We start from the raw sequence: 8,840 nt of genomic DNA, 5'->3' as shown, positions 1-8,840 counted from the left end.
GGGATATCATCCAGCAGTTAAAAGAATGAGGCTATTGTAAATGTATGACAGTTAAAGCTCTCCCTAACCAAGTATTTTATGAAAGAAGGAGTGTATTCATTATCTAGTGTATTAGTTGGAATCTCCAGAGAAATGGAATCAATAAATGTATATCCCCTAAATCTATTTACTACATACCTACCTATCTCCCTCCCTCTCTCTCTCCATATATATATATATATGAACGATTTATCATAAGGAATAGGCTCATGTAATTATGGAGGCTAAGAAGTCTGACATCTGCAAGTGGTAAACTTATGAAAAAATATTGTTTTCAAAATCACTGGGATTTCAGAATTATTGATAGGAGATTGTGGATCTATATAAGGGAAAGACAGAACCAATGAGTAATGGGTACACACTCCATTAATTAATTGATTTGTATAGAACTGATGCCCTTAGGAAAATATTTGTGTGTCTTTGCGAACTGGGGACATCGTCCTTATCACCCCTTTGTCCTATAGGGGAGAGGCAGCATTTTGCTCCTTACCACTGTCTCCTGGCTGGGACAAGCCCTTCCCTTAAACCCCCACCAGAGCTGAGATAGGTTGGCAGGGAAGCTTAGCACACGTGGTCATTTCTTACTGCTCTTAGAAGTGGCTTCTCTCAAAGATGCCACCACCAATGGAACCTTGCCTTGACTACCTCCCTGTTTGGCTCCCATCTATCTTGATGTCTCACGGTCCACATCATACTTCCAGCAAGGACTGAAAAGGAGATAAAAGTTCTTCCTGTCTAGTTCCTGTCCATCCTCCATCCCTAAATTTTGCACCCCAATAATTTACAACTACTGGTCACGTGGATGATTGCCAGTAGAATTGTTTCCTTTCAAAAGAATCACCACCAAAGCAAGGCTATGTTCATCCTAAGCTCCATCCCCTCCCACCCATCAGGATAATGATGACATAATGGCAGCCAACATCAGCATATTCTGGGTTATAGAATCTCATTGGGCATATCCAAAGTCCACTCTGTGCTACATTGGACCAAGTCCAGGTCACTTTTCCAAAGTTCCAAAGGTAGATGAGGTATGCTTAGCTCTCCTCCAGTTTTAGAGGTTCTGCTCCTAATTCTCTGCACATTACTCCACAAAGAACACATATACACACCTCCAGCAAAACAAACAGAGCATGGTCTAAATCCAAATATGGAAAGTAATCCTTTCTCCTGTGTTAGACACAAGTCTGCATGGTCTGGCTTTGCTAAAATACCACTCTTTGGCAAGACATACCAGTTTTACATTACAAGATAAAATATTTGGCTTAGCTTCTCAAACTAAACATCTCCATTCCCGGGGCGCCTGGGTGGCGCAGTCGGTTAAGCGTCCAACTTCAGCCAGGTCACGATCTCGCGGTCTGTGAGTTCGAGCCCCGCATCAGGCTCTGGGCTGATGGCTCGGAGCCTGGAGCCTGTTTCCGATTCTGTGTCTCCCTCTCTCTCTGCCCCTCGCCCCTTCATGCTCTGTCTCTCTCCGTCCCAAAAATAAATAAAAAACGTTGAAAAAAAAATTAAAAACATCTCCATTCTGGTAGCCTCAGTTTCCCTCAAGAATTATACTTTTGTGCGTCTAGATGTTAAGAGCACTACAAAACAATACACAAAAAAGCGAAGGAACTCTCCTCTTCCACTGAAGATTACTGTTGAAGATCTTGTAAAAGAACTTCTCCCATTCCTGGGCTACTGCAAGTTTTAAAGATTAGGGTACAATCTCAATATATTGTTGCGTGTGTGTGTGCGTGTGTGTGTGTGTACTATATTGTGATTAATAAATAATCTGTGGGGTGATACATGATAATATGTGAATAACCCATTCCCCAATATCCTCAAAACTCTTTCACCCAATAATTTTAGCATCCTTTGATGATCCTTGCCTGAATTATTTCAATAGTGGTTGCAAATGGTGATTTTTCGAATTCTATATTTTTTCTACATTTATTAGCTAGCAGTCTTTGGAAGAAGAAAGCTTACCTCCACCGCCACCTTTATTTTGAGTGTCACTATGGACTAATGGGTTCTTTTCTGACTCAAGATGATATAATATATTATCATCATTATTCTTTTTGATGTTTAATTTATCACAAATTTGCACAGCAGGAAAAACTTTAAGGTAATTCCTGTATCTTTTTGACATGTCCCCATTAATTTCCAGCACTTCTTCATTCTTGTGCACAAGATGTTTCCAACTTACTGTGTATTTCCTGTATCCCAGACTTAAAATCAGCCATTTCCCCAAAAAACCTGGGTTCCTTTCAGTGGAGAACAGTATTTAGAAATCAGCATCTGTGTACAAGTTATGCCCAATGCTACTGGAATGTTATTGCTTCTAGGCCTTTTCAGGAGACAGGGCTAGGAAATACATTTTTTTTTAATTTTAGAGAAAGTGAGAGCAGGGGAGGAGAGCAGAGGAAAGAAAGGAGGGAGGGAGAGGGAGAGAGAGCAAGAGACAAAGAGAGAGAGAGAGAGAGAGAGAGAGAGAGAGAAAGAGAGAGAGAGAGAAAGAAAGAGAGAGAGGATCTCAAGCAGTCTCCACACTCAGCACAGAACCCAATATGGGGCTCCATCCCATGACCCTGGGATCATGACCTGAGCTGAAATGGAATTGGACACAACCAACTGAACCACCCAGGCACCCCAGAAATAAAAATTTTTAAAGAAGCATGAGTTAATACTGACACTTGCAATTCAAATCAAATCTAATTTCAAAAAAAAAAAAAAAAAAAAAAAGCCAGGATTCTTCCTAACCTCCAATTGGTATCTCCCTTCTCCCATAGTGAGGAAAAATCTTCTGATTTCCAACAGTTTTCTTAACACATACAAAATAACTTGAGAATTTCTTCACTGATAGCACTATAAAAAACAAACCTAAAAAGAAAATGTCATTATTTATTCACAATTCTTTCTGTACTTAAAATACATTCTGTTAAGAGAGTAACTGTGCTCAAAAGCAAGTTGAATGAACTTTTTTTCCTGAGTTACAGTATCTAGATGATAGTTTCATTTGGGAGCTTCGTTTGTAGCTGTGTTCAGTCTTAGGGTTTGCTTTTTAAATTTTTGTTGATTTAATATGCAAAATATTTACAGTTTCAAAAGTCAAAACTACATAAAGAAGGAAGCTCAGAGAAGTTATACTCCTTTTCCAACATTTTCAGTAGTTTCTGGTTTATCCTTCTTACATTACTTTTTAAAATAATATGCAAATATATGTCATCTTATTCCCCCCATAAGTCCGTGAATACAGAGTATCTTTCCACTTCTTTATGTCTTCTTTGATTTCTTTGAGCAATGTTTTATAGTTTCCAGTGTATGAGTCTTTCACCTCCTTGGTTAATTCTAAGTGTTTAATTCTTCCTGATGCTATTGTAAATGGAATTGTTTTTAATTTCCTATTTAGATTGTTCATTGTTAGATATTTCCCTTATTATAGGAAGGTTGACCATCTTTTCATACATTTAGGGGCTATTTGTATTTCTTCTTTGGTGGAACTCTCTGTTTTCATCTTCTACTCATTTTTCTGTTGTGTTGTTGGTGTTTGCCTTCTCAGTTTTTAGGTGCTCTTTAAATATTACTAACATCATCCCTCTGGAGAGGGGCTTGAATTACACAGGTGTATGCATTTGTCAAAAATCAGCAAATGTACACTTAAGTTTTGTGTGTTCATTGTATTTAAATTTTATATCAGAAGAAAGTCAGACTTGGGTGACTGATAAATGGAGCTGCTTTTGACCAAATCAGGTATCTGGAGAATAAAAAGATTTTATGAGGTTAACTTGGACATGTTAAATTTGAGGTACTGTGGGACGTCTGCTCCCCAGTTTCCTCACCTGCCAAATGCAGACAGTGATAGTCTCCATCCCACTGATATATTAACAATCAACTCATACAGTATGTGTGAATACATTTTGTTAATGTTTAAGTGTCATATTCATGTCACATTATATCAGCCCTGCATGTATCCATAGCCTGATGAAAGGACACAGAGGAGAGACTGAAATATTGTCTGCGTTTGCACAAAAGCAGCACCATCCATCTAGTTCAGTAAGACAGGAGACGCTGGAGGAAGATGCTGAAGAGAATGAAAAATGTGGATAGTCAAGTAAGAAATATAAGATAACAAATCATCAATTAGAAATAGACCCCAGCTGCTTCTAAACATAATAAACTGTCAAAGCTTTCCATCAAGTAGAAGAAGACAGAGTTACAATGAGATTTGGGAGAAAACACATATTAAAAAATTCAACTGAGCAATTAGTAGCAGCATTTACTGTAGATTAGAAACCCTCTACAGAATCACTTCTGCCTTAGAACATACATAACGTATATTACAAACTGTTGCTACTGTTCAATTTTCATCTGCAAATTTAAAGTTAAAATATAATATGTCTTTAAAGGTGATTGCTAGTTCAAACTTACCATTAAGGAGACTGCTTCCTAACTCTTGATTATGTTTGGAAAGCATCTGGGAAGTTTAAACATCTGATTGGTTAGACAGTATTTGGGTGTGAAATGTAATTCTTTGATGCATGCTGTTCTTCTAGAATTTATAGGTAGTGCTGCATTCTTAAATTTGTTTTGCTTTTGTGAAGTAAGCAAATTACTTGACTTTAAACCTCAGTAAAACTGTTCAATTAAATGCAAAACACAGCTATTGAAGATATATCACAGCCAGGCAGGGGGGGGAGGGTGTGGTCACTTCCCTCAGGGAGCGGATAATCTGGAGGCTGAGACACCTCTAAACAAGTACTGAGGAAAGTGAGTGAGTGCCCACAGAATCAGAAACCAGCTGGCAAGTATAAAAGCATAGTATGTATATATATATATATATATATATATATATATATAAAAGTATAAAAGTGTGAGATGTCAATCTAATATCAAGGTCATCACTGCCCTTGATTTCCCTTGGTGGGGCACACAGTACAAGTCTGCCAATTAGTTCAGCTAGCTGTAGTCACAGCATCTGCAGCAACTCCCATAGAGAGCGAGAGACTATTTGCCCAACTCTTGAATCTGAGTTGGTCCCTGGGTTTCCTCTGATCAACAGAATATGGCATATGTGACCTTGCTTGACTCCCAAGGCTATGCCTTAACAAGGCTGCCAGCTTCCACCCCCACTATCTTAGTTGCTGCCCAAAGATGGACAATGTAGCCTGTGAAGGAGAGGCCACACCCTCCTCTCTATGAAAGAATCCTCCAGAAAAATTGTGGCCCTCAATGGATAGCATCACCAACAGGCACTTTGGACCTTCAGCTCAGCTTACTCTCTAGCTCAGGGTTTGGAAAACTACAGTTAAGGGCCAAATCTGGCCCTCAGCCTGTTTTTATGTTGGGCCCTTGAGCTAAGACTAGCTTTTGCTTTTCAAAGATGTGTAAAGAATGAAATAAATAAGTACCAATGAATAATATGCAACAGAGACAAAGCCTAAAATATGCGTTACTGGCCCTTTATAGAAAGTGTTGCTAATCCCTGCTACAGCTGAACATAACTGTATAAACCCAAACAAAACCACAAAGGAACCATTCAAGCAACTCTCAGAATTGTGAGAAATATTAAAGGGATATTTGTAATACATGGGATAGTTTGCTCTACTGCAATGGATAAATGAATCACAAGAAGCTAAATGCTACACAGTGAACAAGGAGACTGCCTCAAAGGAAATACTCTTAAAGGTTTTGGACTTTTTCTTCTCACTAATTTAGGATTTCTTGTCCCAATCTGCTGTCCATGGCTCTGTTTTGCATTCTAGAGAGGTTTTGGCAGTACACATACATACTATTCATGGGACATTCAAAACAGTTTTTTAATTTTTATTTTTTAGAGAGAGAGAGTGTGCACGACTTGGGGAGAGAGGAAGAGGGAGAGAGAGAATCTTAAGCATGCTCCACACTCACAATGGAGCGTGACAGGGGGGCTCAGTCCCACAACCCTGGGATCATGACCTGAACCCAAATCAAGAGTGCGACGCTCAGCCAACTAAGCCACCCAGGTGCCCCCAGAACATTTATTTTAAAAAAAAAATTTTAAAGTTTATTTATTGGGGTAGGGGGGGAGGACAGAGAAAGAATCTCAAGCAGGCTCCATGATGTCAGCACAGAGCCCAATGCCGGGCTCAGTCTCACGAACCAGGAGATCATGACCTGAGCCAAAATCAAGAGTAGGATGCTTAACTGACTGAGCCACCCAGGCTCCCCCTGGTGCACCCCAAAACATTTTAAAAACAAGTATTGGACTACAATTTTTCTAAAATAAAAACATAGTTTTTGTAAGATGTAATATCCACGTCCTAATACATCCTTCCAGATACAAAGGTCTTTTTTTTTCCTCCATAGATTAACCTGTTTGCAATGGAGTCTGCCTAGTTGTGTTATCAATGGACCTCCTTTACTTAGTGAGGTAAATTGTCAGCCAAGGTGGGGTGAAGAATGGCTGTGATAAAGGCATCAGCAAGCAGCAATCACTTTACCCTTTGCAAAGGGCACGGTTACCTCCCAGAGCCGGAACCAGGAAAAGAATCACAACAATGATTTAGATCTGAATATGCATTAAGCCTAAATATTCATTCATTCCCCTACTACTATCTAAATACAATTTTATTGTGCACCCATTTTTTGTACACCCATTTTTGTCTCCTATATTCACCTATGTTATTTTCAGAGAACCTTCAAATTACCACAAATGATTTTTAAATGCATATTTCACTCCTCTATTCTTTCCCTTTAGCCCACAAAAGGCTTTCATAAGGAAGCAGCAGTTGAACCAAGGAATCTGTAAACTAAAAGAAATGGTGGGCCATATTTATAGTCAGTGCAAATTGGGGATGGGGAGTTATGACTAGGGTCAAAGTAAAACAGATGACCCAGCCCTACCAGATTTTGAGCAAAGGACTAATATGATCAATACTACACATCTGAATTTGCATTTGGCTTAGATCAGTGTGGTAGCTCCTTTCCAAATATGTCCCCCCTCCCCGACACTGATCCTCATCTCCTCGTAATTGTGACCTGTCTGATCTCCTCCCCTCGAATCTTGAATAGTCCTATACTTGCTTTTGACCAACAGCATGTGGCAAAAATGATGCTACATAACTTACAAGGCTCACTTTTGCCTTCCAGCTTCTGTCTTGGGACTCTTAGTATGCTGATGAAATTCCAACCAACTGTCAGGGGTAAGAGCAGACACTAACTTGCTGATACAACTGAAAATCACTGACACAACTCACTGACTTAGACTAACTTACTAAAAATTGTCCTCTTTTGACAAGTGGGGATATAGGCCGTCTGTTTAAAACTCTCCGTTTGTCTGTGGAATAGATGATGCTCTTTGGGACTTCCTTGTGGAAGCTGAAGTGGTCATTGTTATATAGCGCAAACTGGACATAGCTCTTGCCCAGCTCAGCTTATGAACTTAAAATGGATGAGCTCACACCCTCAGATATTTATATGAGCCGGAGACCAGAGCACAACAGGCAGAGATTACACAGTGCATTACATACCCTTGATCCATTTCTATTATTAGAACAGAGCTGGTAGGACAGATAAGGCATGCCCAGGTAAATATAGGAAATGCCTCCCAGATTTTATAAAATCTTAAAACATACATCACAAGACCTGTAGGAATTATCAGTGCTTTTACCAGAGTTATCCACAGGAACTCTAAAGTGGCCCAAACTCTAAAGAGACCAGAATTTTACTATTCTTTGAATAAAGCCAGTATTTCATTCAATGAAGGTGATCTGAGGTAGCAAGAACCAGAATGAACCAGATGATTACTCTACCCACCCAGGCAATGGATTTCTAACCAGTGTTCTCCTTGCAGGAATCTAAGACTTTCTCCTACGAAGAGTTTCAAAGCCTCTACCCTCTCAGATTACCTATTAACCACAAAAGGGAAAGTAGACTTTGTAATGGACCATACAGAGAAATCTAAGGACAATTCAGATTTCAGTTATTGATACTGGAACAACCTATTATATATTTAAAAATTAATGTGTTTAATATTTAATACTATGTTCTTCTTGATAAGGAACCATATGAATAGCACCTCCTAAAGTCCGGATTCTTGACATCTAATCAAACCTCTTGATCCTCCTTCTAGGGAGTTAGAGAAAAGGTTAAAGGACATCAGGAGGGAAAAAAAAGGTCTAACAAATGGAGAACGTAGAACTCTCTACAAGGTAACTGGCCTAGACTCTCCAAAAAGTTAATGCCAAGAAAACAAAAAACGTGAGGGGGATTGTTCTGCACTAAAAGAGACACATATAACAAATGCAATGTATACATGTTCATTGTACTATCTTTCTACAAAACCAATATACAACACATCTTTTGACAACTGGAGAAATTTGTATACGGGCTAGATATTAGGTTATATTATCAAATTGTTAAGGTTTTTAGATGTGATTAAATTTCTCATGTGGTTGCATGAAAGAAGGTCTGTCTTTATTCTTAGGAAATGCAGGCTGAAGTATTTAGGAGAGAAAAAAAGCAATTGTGGTAAAATGTTAACACTTACTCAACCTTGGAGTTAAGCACTTGGGGTGCTCATTGAACTGTTCTTTCAACTTTCCACGTGGGGATGCCGAAGCCACACTGTTCACAGTCCCACAGCCAAGCGGCCAGAATGGGGAACGGTTTTCAAATGGCACTATGCCAGGGGTGCCGGGAGGGTAGAGGAAATATTATTTCTGGATTAATTCAACCACCTCCACCCAAAGACCGGTATGACCAGAACCCATACAGCAACACCCAGGTACCACTCCTAAAAGCCTCGCCACTTCTTCCAGGGAGCACTAGTTAGGGACAAG

The 8,840-nt window shown here is 39.3% G+C and overlaps 1 protein-coding gene across 1 annotated transcript in view; it reads right to left on the bottom strand.

Moving 5' to 3' along the window:
• LOC147577268 (uncharacterized) overlaps positions 1–8,840 on the bottom strand; it is a 31,817-nt gene that overhangs the window by 21,545 nt on the left and 1,432 nt on the right. The gene's annotated exons all lie outside the window — the stretch shown is intronic.

Source organism: Puma concolor, chromosome C2, assembly GCF_028749965.1.
Source record: "Puma concolor isolate L17-30 chromosome C2, mPumCon1.1.hap2, whole genome shotgun sequence".
Classification (NCBI taxonomy): Eukaryota; Metazoa; Chordata; class Mammalia; order Carnivora; family Felidae; genus Puma; species Puma concolor.
Note: the sequence above shows the minus strand (reverse complement) of the source record. Positions and strands in the feature narration are given on the sequence as shown.